This window comes from Mizuhopecten yessoensis, unplaced genomic scaffold, assembly GCF_002113885.1.
Source record: "Mizuhopecten yessoensis strain PY_sf001 unplaced genomic scaffold, ASM211388v2 scaffold4843, whole genome shotgun sequence".
NCBI classification, from domain to species: Eukaryota; Metazoa; Mollusca; class Bivalvia; order Pectinida; family Pectinidae; genus Mizuhopecten; species Mizuhopecten yessoensis.
In genome coordinates, this window is record NW_018405749.1 from 161,058 (window position 1) to 173,350 (window position 12,293).

Sequence of the window (12,293 nt, forward strand, 5' to 3'; positions counted from 1 at the left end):
CAAAGCCCATATACGAATCCAGGTCAATAAGAGCTGTACGACGCGTTCATCAGTAGTCCTAGATATCAAAGGAACGGGTTTAATTGTTTTTCCCCCAGTGTTAACAACATCACTCATACAAAGATCACACAAACATTATCGTAATCAGCTGTATATTTTTCTGGTAATTGCGTGAGGTTGACAAAGTAAATCTCATTTCTATTGAACCAAGGTATACCGCATCTGTATTTGGTAGTAATAGATAAAGTTTGATATACCTCATTTGAGACAAGATATTTTTAGCATGATAAATGGTATTAGACAACGGGCTTGAAGTCAAAGGTTTTACCGCAAATTTCTTAAGAAGATGATGGAGCTTTGGCTTTCCCAAAAAATGCCATATTTTAAAGTATTTGTATTGTTAATTTATTGGGGTTTTTTAAGCATGAATTATGGTGTGTGTTGAAAGAATCAAATAAGAAATACTTAAATTTAAAAGTCGATTAAAATATCTCAAATAGGTATTTTATTGATACCGAGTATATCTATATCCACAGGCTAAGAGAGCTTCTGTTGTCGTGTACCGACATCGGACTGGTTAGCTAAATACCGCGGACATATAGCTAATGTTTCGATGTCATTCAATAAAGAAGAAATGTAATCTACTTAACCTAAATGTGTTTTGAGTTAAATGTTTAAATTCATATAGATGTTGTAGAATATTATATTTTGTATAAAAAGAACGTCAAACGTTACAAATAAATGGTAATGTCTTTAAAGCATGATAATACCGTCCAACATCAGAGCTTCCTAATAACCTAATAATGCTGTCGGGAGTGAAACTACATTTGTACTTGGAGAATCTCTTGGTCGATTATGGGGAATGAACGGCCAGAAACACCTTAAAGACACACCATACAGTGCGTTAACTCATTTAAAAGGACATTTATGAGTTCCTGGCAGTTAATTCATCATAATTCTGAAATACGTGTATCGATTTGTTCTCATCGCAAGATTCGGTTACTTTCTCTAGCAATTCCCTACAAGTGCTATTCCAACTGATATACTATCAGTGTCTTGATGTTTATCACACGGCCGTTTCATTATTCAATATAATTGCCTTGTTTTTATTCCCGTATTACAATGTGTCATACTTAAGATAGAGACCCTATAGACCTTGCTTGAGTCAATTAATATTCTATATGTTTATCAAAATTTGTTTAGGACTTTTGCCACCTGTAACGTTAGTTGTTTTCTGAACAGGAAGACCTGCAAGTGATTAACGATAATTTCCTCTCCCCGGTTTGGGACCAGTATAGTTGTACTTGACTAGTGTTCGTCCTGTGTTTTCAGTATTGTGTTAAGTCACCAGAAGGGTTCCTTAGTCACATTGGACCTTTAAGTTATAAGAAGTACGTACAGCTTCTGTTCCTTATCTTCACTGTTCTGTTAAGAAATGAGAAGGGACGTACTGTTCCTTATCCTCACTGTTCTGTTTAGTAATGAGGAGGACAGCTACTGTTCCTTATCCCCACTGTTCTGTTTAGTAATGAGGAGGACAGCTTCTGTTCCTTTTCCTCACTGTTCTGTTTGGTAATGAGAAGGACAGCTTCTATTCATTATCCTCACTGTTCTGTTTGGTAATGAGAAGGCCAGCTTCTGTTCCTTATCCTCACTGTTCTGTTTGGTAATGAGAAGGACAGCTTCTATTCATTATCCTCACTGTTCTGTTTGGTAATGAGGAGAATATCTTCTGTTCCTTATCCTCACTGTTCTGTTTAGTAATGAGGAGGACAGCTTCTATTCATTATCCTCACTGTTCTGTTTGGTAATGAGAAGGACAGTTTCTATTCACTATCCTCACTGTTCTGTTTGGTAATGAGGAGGACAGCTTCTATTCATTATACTCACTGTCCTGTTCAGTAATGAGGAGGACAGCTTCTATTCATTATCCTCACTGTTCTGTTTGGTAATGAGGAGGGCAGCTTCTGTTCCTTTTCCTCACTGTTCTGTTTGGTAATGAGAAGAACAGCTTCTATTCATTATCCTCACTGTTCTGTTTGGTAATGAGGAGGGCAGCTTCTGTTCCTTTTCCTCACTGTTCTGTTTGGTAATGAGAAGGACAGCTTCTATTCATTATCCTGGATAATGAATAGAATCTGTCCTTCTCATTACTAAACAGGACAGTGAGGATAAGGAACAAAAGCTGTCCTCCTCAGTACTTAACAGAACAGTGAGGGTAATGAATAGAAGCTGCCCTCCTCATCACCAAACAGAACAGTGATGAAAAGGAACAGAAGCTGCCCTCCTCATCACCAAACAGAACAGTGGGGTTAAGGAATAGAAGCTGTCCTGCTCATTACCAGACAGAACAGTGAGGATAACGAATAGAAGCTGTCCGCCGCATTACCAAACAGAACCGTGAGGATAATGAATAAAAGCTGTCCTCCTCACTGTTCTGTTAAGTACTGAGGAGGACAGCTTTTATTCATTATCCTCACGGTTCTGTTTGGTAATGAGAAGGGCAGCTTCTATTCATTAGCCTCACTGTTCTGTTTGGTAATGAGAAGGACAGCTTCTATTCATCATCCTCACTGTTCTGTTTGGTAATAAGGAGAATATCTTCTGTTCCTTATCCTCACTGTTCTGTTTGGTAATGAGGAGGACAGCTTCTGTTCCTTATCCTCACTGTTCTGTTTAGTAATGAGGAGGACAGCTTCTCTTACTTATCCTCACTGTCCTGTTTAGTTATGAGGAGGACAGCTTCTATTCCTTATCCTCACTGTTCTGTTTGGTAATGAGGATGACAGCTTCTATTCATTATCCTCACTGTTCTGTTTGGCAATGAGAAGGACAGCTTCTATTCATTATCCTCACTGTTCTGTTTGGCAATGAGAAGGACAGCTTCTATTCATTATCCTCACTGTTCTGTTTAATAATGAGGAGGACAGCTTCTGTTCCTTATCCTCACTGTTCTGTTTAGTAATGAGGAGGACAGCTTCTGTTCCTTATCCTCACTGTTCTGTTTAGTAATGAGGAGGACAGCTTCTGTTCCTTATCCTCACTGTTCTGTTTAGTAATGAGGAGGACAGCTTCTGTTCCTTATCCTCACTGTTCTGTTTAGTAATGAGGAGGACAGCTTCTGTTCCTTATCCTCACTGTTCTGTTTAGTAATGAGGAGGACAGCTTCTGTTCCTTATCCTCACTGTTCTGTTTAGTAATGAGGAGGACAGCTTCTGTTCCTTATCCTCACTGTTCTGTTTAGTAATGAGGAGGACAGCTTCTGTTCCTTATCCTCACTGTTCTGTTTAGTAATGAGGAGGACAGCTTCTGTTCCTTATCCTCACTGTTCTGTTTAGTAATGAGGAGGACAGCTTCTGTTCCTTATCCTCACTGTTCTGTTTAGTAATGAGGAGGACAGCTTCTGTTCCTTATCCTCACTGTTCTGTTTAGTAATGAGGAGGACAGCTTCTGTTCCTTATCCTCACTGTTCTGTTTAGTAATGAGGAGGACAGCTTCTGTTCCTTATCCTCACTGTTCTGTTTAGTAATGAGGAGGACAGCTTCTGTTCCTTATCCTCACTGTTCTGTTTAGTAATGAGGAGGACAGCTTCTGTTCCTTATCCTCACTGTTCTGTTTAGTAATGAGGAGGACAGCTTCTGTTCCTTATCCTCACTGTTCTGTTTAGTAATGAGGAGGACAGCTTCTGTTCCTTATCCTCACTGTTCTGTTTAGTAATGAGGAGGACAGCTTCTGTTCCTTATCCTCACTGTTCTGTTTAGTAATGAGGAGGACAGCTTCTGTTCCTTATCCTCACTGTTCTGTTTAGTAATGAGGAGGACAGCTTCTATTCCTTATCCTCACTGTTCTGTTTAGTAATGAGGAGGACAGCTTCTGTTCCTTATCCTCACTGTTCTGTTTAGTAATGAGGAGGACAGCTTCTGTTCCTTATCCTCACTGTTCTGTTTAGTAATGAGGAGGACAGCTTCTGTTCCTTATCCTCACTGTTCTGTTTAGTAATGAGGAGGACAGCTTCTGTTCCTTATCCTCACTGTTCTGTTTAGTAATGAGGAGGACAGCTTCTGTTCCTTATCCTCACTGTTCTGTTTAGTAATGAGGAGGACAGCTTCTGTTCCTTATCCTCACTGTTCTGTTTAGTAATGAGGAGGACAGCTTCTGTTCCTTATCCTCACTGTTCTGTTTAGTAATGAGGAGGACAGCTTCTGTTCCTTATCCTCACTGTTCTGTTTAGTAATGAGGAGGACAGCTTCTGTTCCTTATCCTCACTGTTCTGTTTAGTAATGAGGAGGACAGCTTCTGTTCCTTATCCTCACTGTTCTGTTTAGTAATGAGGAGGACAGCTTCTGTTCCTTATCCTCACTGTTCTGTTTAGTAATGAGGAGGACAGCTTCTGTTCCTTATCCTCACTGTTCTGTTTAGTAATGAGGAGGACAGCTTCTGTTCCTTATCCTCACTGTTCTGTTTAGTAATGAGGAGGACAGCTTCTGTTCCTTATCCTCACTGTTCTGTTTAGTAATGAGGAGGACAGCTTCTGTTCCTTATCCTCACTGTTCTGTTTAGTAATGAGGAGGACAGCTTCTGTTCCTTATCCTCACTGTTCTGTTTAGTAATGAGGAGGACAGCTTCTATTCCTTATCCTCACTGTTCTGTTTAGTAATGAGGAGGACAGCTTCTGTTCCTTATCCTCACTGTTCTGTTTAGTAATGAGGAGGACAGCTTCTGTTCCTTATCCTCACTGTTCTGTTTAGTAATGAGGAGGACAGCTTCTGTTCCTTATCCTCACTGTTCTGTTTAGTAATGAGGAGGACAGCTTCTGTTCCTTATCCTCACTGTTCTGTTTAGTAATGAGGAGGACAGCTTCTGTTCCTTATCCTCACTGTTCTGTTTAGTAATGAGGAGGACAGCTTCTGTTCCTTATCCTCACTGTTCTGTTTAGTAATGAGGAGGACAGCTTCTGTTCCTTATCCTCACTGTTCTGTTTAGTAATGAGGAGGACAGCTTCTGTTCCTTATCCTCACTGTTCTGTTTAGTAATGAGGAGGACAGCTTCTGTTCCTTATCCTCACTGTTCTGTTTAGTAATGAGGAGGACAGCTTCTGTTCCTTATCCTCACTGTTCTGTTTAGTAATGAGGAGGACAGCTTCTGTTCCTTATCCTCACTGTTCTGTTTAGTAATGAGGAGGACAGCTTCTGTTCCTTATCCTCACTGTTCTGTTTAGTAATGAGGAGGACAGCTTCTGTTCCTTATCCTCACTGTTCTGTTTAGTAATGAGGAGGACAGCTTCTGTTCCTTATCCTCACTGTTCTGTTTAGTAATGAGGAGGACAGCTTCTGTTCCTTATCCTCACTGTTCTGTTTGGTAATGAGGAGGACAGCTTCTATTCCTTATCCTCACTGTTCTGTTTAGTAATGAGGAGGACAGCTTCTGTTCCTTATCCTCACTGTTCTGTTTAGTAATGAGGAGGACAGCTTCTGTTCCTTATCCTCACTGTTCTGTTTAGTAATGAGGAGGACAGCTTCTGTTCCTTATCCTCACTGTTCTGTTTAGTAATGAGGAGGACAGCTTCTGTTCCTTATCCTCACTGTTCTGTTTAGTAATGAGGAGGACAGCTTCTGTTCCTTATCCTCACTGTTCTGTTTAGTAATGAGGAGGACAGCTTCTGTTCCTTATCCTCACTGTTCTGTTTAGTAATGAGGAGGACAGCTTCTGTTCCTTATCCTCACTGTTCTGTTTAGTAATGAGGAGGACAGCTTCTGTTCCTTATCCTCACTGTTCTGTTTAGTAATGAGGAGGACAGCTTCTGTTCCTTATCCTCACTGTTCTGTTTAGTAATGAGGAGGACAGCTTCTGTTCCTTATCCTCACTGTTCTGTTTAGTAATGAGGAGGACAGCTTCTGTTCCTTATCCTCACTGTTCTGTTTAGTAATGAGGAGGACAGCTTCTGTTCCTTATCCTCACTGTTCTGTTTAGTAATGAGGAGGACAGCTTCTGTTCCTTATCCTCACTGTTCTGTTTAGTAATGAGGAGGACAGCTTCTGTTCCTTATCCTCACTGTTCTGTTTAGTAATGAGGAGGACAGCTTCTGTTCCTTATCCTCACTGTTCTGTTTGGTAATGAGGAGGACAGCTTCTGTTCCTTATCCTCACTGTTCTGTTTAGTAATGAGGAGGACAGCTTCTGTTCCTTATCCTCACTGTTCTGTTTAGTAATGAGGAGGACAGCTTCTGTTCCTTATCCTCACTGTTCTGTTTAGTAATGAGGAGGACAGCTTCTGTTCCTTATCCTCACTGTTCTGTTTAGTAATGAGGAGGACAGCTTCTGTTCCTTATCCTCACTGTTCTGTTTAGTAATGAGGAGGACAGCTTCTGTTCCTTATCCTCACTGTTCTGTTTAGTAATGAGGAGGACAGCTTCTGTTCCTTATCCTCACTGTTCTGTTTAGTAATGAGGAGGACAGCTTCTGTTCCTTATCCTCACTGTTCTGTTTAGTAATGAGGAGGACAGCTTCTGTTCCTTATCCTCACTGTTCTGTTTAGTAATGAGGAGGACAGCTTCTGTTCCTTATCCTCACTGTTCTGTTTAGTAATGAGGAGGACAGCTTCTGTTCCTTATCCTCACTGTTCTGTTTAGTAATGAGGAGGACAGCTTCTGTTCCTTATCCTCACTGTTCTGTTTAGTAATGAGGAGGACAGCTTCTGTTCCTTATCCTCACTGTTCTGTTTAGTAATGAGGAGGACAGCTTCTGTTCCTTATCCTCACTGTTCTGTTTAGTAATGAGGAGGACAGCTTCTGTTCCTTATCCTCACTGTTCTGTTTAGTAATGAGGAGGACAGCTTCTGTTCCTTATCCTCACTGTTCTGTTTAGTAATGAGGAGGACAGCTTCTATTCCTTATCCTCACTGTTCTGTTTGGTAATGAGGAGGACAGCTTCTATTCATTATCCTCACTGTTCTGTTTAGTAATGAGGAGGACAGCTTCTGTTCCTTATCCTCACTGTTCTGTTTAGTAATGAGGAGGACAGCTTCTGTTCCTTATCCTCACTGTTCTGTTTAGTAATGAGGAGGACAGCTTCTGTTCCTTATCCTCACTGTTCTGTTTAGTAATGAGGAGGACAGCTTCTGTTCCTTATCCTCACTGTTCTGTTTAGTAATGAGGAGGACAGCTTCTGTTCCTTATCCTCACTGTTCTGTTTAGTAATGAGGAGGACAGCTTCTGTTCCTTATCCTCACTGTTCTGTTTAGTAATGAGGAGGACAGCTTCTGTTCCTTATCCTCACTGTTCTGTTTAGTAATGAGGAGGACAGCTTCTGTTCCTTATCCTCACTGTTCTGTTTAGTAATGAGGAGGACAGCTTCTGTTCCTTATCCTCACTGTTCTGTTTAGTAATGAGGAGGACAGCTTCTGTTCCTTATCCTCACTGTTCTGTTTAGTAATGAGGAGGACAGCTTCTGTTCCTTATCCTCACTGTTCTGTTTAGTAATGAGGAGGACAGCTTCTGTTCCTTATCCTCACTGTTCTGTTTAGTAATGAGGAGGACAGCTTCTGTTCCTTATCCTCACTGTTCTGTTTAGTAATGAGGAGGACAGCTTCTGTTCCTTATCCTCACTGTTCTGTTTAGTAATGAGGAGGACAGCTTCTATTCCTTATCCTCACTGTTCTGTTTGGTAATGAGGAGGACAGCTTCTATTCATTATCCTCACTGTTCTGTTTAGTAATGAGGAGGACAGCTTCTGTTCCTTATCCTCACTGTTCTGTTTAGTAATGAGGAGGACAGCTTCTATTCCTTATCCTCACTGTTCTGTTTGGTAATGAGGAGGACAGCTTCTATTCCTTATCCTCACTGTTCTGTTTAGTAATGAGGAGGACAGCTTCTATTCCTTATCCTCACTGTTCTGTTTGGTAATGAGGAGGACAGCTTCTATTCCTTATCCTCACTGTTCTGTTTAGTAATGAGGAGGACAGCTTCTATTCCTTATCCTCACTGTTCTGTTTGGTAATGAGGAGGACAGCTTCTATTCCTTATCCTCACTGTTCTGTTTAGTAATGAGGAGGACAGCTTCTATTCCTTATCCTCACTGTTCTATTTATTAATGAGGAGGACAGCTTCTATTCCTTAACCCCACTGTTCTGTTTATTAAACAGGAGGACAGCTTCCGTTCTTATCCTCACTGTTCTGTTTAGTGACCTGACCCTATAACTAGTTGCTCAAAGACTGGTAATAATTGACCTGTAGTTTTTAAAATATTTTATTTCATTTAGCTGCTATATATTTCTACAGAAGAAAAGATTGATGTGTTTGTAAGAATTTGTTTACCTTGAAAGCCATTGGTTCTTATTGGCAGCAAGTTGAATCTTTGACCAATCTCTGGTTAGTGTTATCCAACCTTTGAGCAACCACGGCCTGGAGGGCATTGTTCTGTTTAGTAATGAGGAGGGGGCAGTGACCGTTTCGTATATACATTGTTCTGTTTAGTAATGAGGAGGGGGCAGGGACCGTTTCGTATATACATTGTTCTGTTGAGTAATGAGGAGGGGGCAGTGACCGTTTCGTATATTCATTGTTCTGTTTAGTAATGAGGAGGGGGCAGTGACCGTTTCGAATATACATTGTTCTGTTTAGTAATGAGGAGGGGGCAGTGACCGTTTCGTATATACATTGTTCTGTTAGAGACCAGGAGGACAGTGTCTGTTTCTAATCTTCATCGTTTAGTTAAGTGACCAAGCAGATAGTTTTTATTTAATACTTTCCGTTTTATCTGATCTGTTTAGGAAGCAGAAAAGCCTTATTTTCCAAGAGACTCATTTTGTCATTGTTGTTTTTATCGGTTAGAAGGTCTGTACTTGACCTATGTGAACAAAGCAAAGCATCATTCCAATATGGATTGCACACTACTCCCCAATCGTTTATGTCTGAGGTGACACATTACTACAAATTTACACCGCGAATATCGTCCTACGTCTGAAATCTTTCCACGCGGCCTATCATTTTCTCGTCACACGTGGCGATCTCCGCCGTGGTTGTCTCCGTGTCCGCGTCCAGACCTGTCCATTGCATCTCTGGTCAATTACAATAGCAGGGCTTGTTCGTAATGTTGTTAACGTTGAAGGATGCGTGTCCAGATTTAGCCGACCATGTTGCGACATATGTCTTTACCCAAATAAAGATTGCCCGCACCATACAAAGGGGTTCGGTTTATAGCCAATATCATCATGGACTAAGTATAAGCGTATATGCGGGTTTTTGCATCAGACTGACGCAATGGCATACACTTTGACGAAAAACAATTGATATGTATAATGAATTTAAATAGAAAGATATGGGATAATAAAAAGCTCTATTGGAAGCTCCTTTGGACTTCGTGTTTCAAAAGATATACTACATGAACATAGATATATATTATTTTATAACAGTTTCCCCGATGAACCTCTATAGAGGTGAAAGCGCTAGGGATGTTCTAAGAAACTCATTTTTTTTATTTTTTTATTTTTTTTATTTTTATATAAACATACATATATTTATTTGAAGAACAGTGGTGATTTCTCTTCCAATCTCCTCTTTATTTCAGATTTTATTCAACATTCAACCAACGAACAGTTAATTTGGCGTAAACAACCGATACAACCTGTTTAGAAACCTGAGACAAGTTGCCTTCAGGGAAAGGAGTACATCTACGCCTGCCGGTCTTAAAACGTTGTTGAACAATAACTAGAAATACGAAGATCATCTTAACCACATCCTTCACGGCCAACGGGGACGGAATCGTATTTAAACACTACAGTACGACAATATAAGTAATTTCATTACTTAAAAAAATGTCGTGGCGAAATCAAACTCCAAATTAATACAAATAGATAAAAAAAAAAAAAAACCGTGAAAATAGGATCCGAGAAGGCAGCAAACAAATAGAAAGACGTCTTTTCTGAACACTATTACAACCAAATGTAACACCAGCTGTTCCAGGAAATGTAGCATTTTCTGCACTAAATTTTCCCATAACTTTTTTTTAACAAGCGTGGCGATTTCACGATCGCCAGCTTTCTTCAGTGGAGGTATGCATGTACCACTCGATATGTCCAAGTTGATACGCTACTCAAAAGACTGTTCTGTAAGGGTATTGACAGGAGCGCCCGGGTCACCTGATTACGAAAGCAGTGTTTTATACCGAAGAGGTTTCCGTCTACGTTCTAACTACGGATTTCAACATCAGCCACAAATAAGACCTATCCACTGTGTGTCATATCATTGGTAACAATCTATACTAATTCAATTCATGTCTTCGACAAAGCGCATTACTTTAAATGGCAATATGACCATATTATTGTATTTTATCAAACATGTCTGACACGCAGTATTTAGGCGGTGAAACATACACGGCATGCCCTATGCATGGAATGTTGACGATATGCATGAACCACTATCTATACTCAAAGCCGGTTATCGCATACGGAAATTGAAGCTTATTACACGAAGGGTAGCCGTGAGCTGTGATCCGATAAGCTTACATATTACATAACATATAATGGCGTTAATGCATGAATGTCATAACTGAATCTCCATATGTTAGAGGGAGGTCTGCCATAGCTCAGCGTCCGCCGTAACTATCTTAACAGTAAACTTTATATGCATGAACAGATTACACCGGTTAACATACATGAATACTTAGAAATAGACGTCCATCCGGACGTCAAACATTTGTAGTGGACAGACAGATAAACACGCAACAGCTGCAGTGGACACACAGATGGACACGCAACAGCTGCAGCAGGACATGGAAATGTTGTAGTGGCCATACAGCCGGACATGATGAAACAGTATGTCCACTATAACTGGATATTAAACAGTTGTAGTGGACATACAGCTGGACATGGAATAGTTGTAGTGGACAAACAGCTGGACATGGATCAGTAGTAGTGGACAAACAGCTGGACATGGATCAGTAGAAGTGGACAAACAGCTGGACATGGAACAGATATAGTGGACATACAACTTGACATGAAGCAATTGTAATGGACAAACAGCTGGACATGGATCAGTAGTAGTGGACATACAGCTGGCCATGGATCAGTAGTAGCGGACAAACAGCTGGACATGGATCAGTTATAGTGGACAAACAGCTGGACATGGAGCAGTTATAGTGGACAAGTTATAGTGGACATACAACTTGACACGAAGCAGTTGTAATGGACAAACAGCTGGACATGGATAAGTAGTAGTGGACATACAGCTGGACTTGGTTCAGTTCTAGTGGACATACAGCTGGACATGGAACAGTTATAGTGGACATACAACTTGACATGGAGCAGTTGTAGCGGACAAACAGCTGGACATGGATCAGTAGTAGTGGACAAACAGCTGGACATGGAGCAGTTGTAGTGGACAAACAGCTGGACATGGATCAGTTATAGTGGACATACAACTGGACATGGAGCAGTTGTAGCGGACAAACACCTGGACATGGATCAGTAGTAGTGGACATACAGTTGGACATGGATCAGTTGTAGTGGACAAACAGCTGGACATTGAGAAGTTGTAGTGGACATACAGCTGGACATGGAGCAGTAGTAGTGGACATACAGCTGGCCATGGATCAGTAGTAGCGGACAAACAGCTGGACATGGAACAGTTATAGTGGACACACAGCTGGACATTGAGAAGTTGTAGTGGACATACAGCTGGACATGGATCAGTAGTAGGGGACATACAGCTGGACATGGATCAGAAGTAGTGGACATACAGCTGGACATGGAACAGTTATAGTGGACAAACAGCTGGACATGGATCAGTAGTAGGGGACATACAGCTGGACATGGATCAGTTATAGTGGACATACAGCTGGACATGGATCAGTTGTAGTGGACAAACAGCTGGACATGGATCAGTTATAGTGCACATACAGCTGGACATGGAGCAGTTGTAGTGGACATACAGCTGGAAATGGAGCAGTTGTAGTGGACAAACAGCTGGACATGGATCAGTAGTAGTGGACATACAGCTTGGCAGGGAGCAGTTGTAGTGGACAAATAGCTGGACATGGATCAGTTACAGTGGGCATACAGCTGGACATGGAACAGTTGTAGTGGACATACATCTGGACATGGATCAGTTATAGTGAACATACAGCTGGAAATGGATCAGTTATAGTGGACACACCGCTGGACATGGATCAGTTATAGCGGACATACAGCTGGACATGGTTCAGTAGTAGGGGAAATACAGCTGGACATGGATCAGAAATAGTTGACATACAGCTGTACATGGATCAGTTATAGTGTACATACAGCTGGGCATGGATCAG

The 12,293-nt window shown here is 41.0% G+C and overlaps 1 protein-coding gene across 1 annotated transcript in view; it reads right to left on the reverse strand.

Moving 5' to 3' along the window:
* The window catches only part of LOC110449955 (atrial natriuretic peptide-converting enzyme-like), a 99,666-nt gene that overhangs the window by 35,162 nt on the left and 52,211 nt on the right, over positions 1-12,293 (reverse strand). The window lies entirely within an intron of this gene.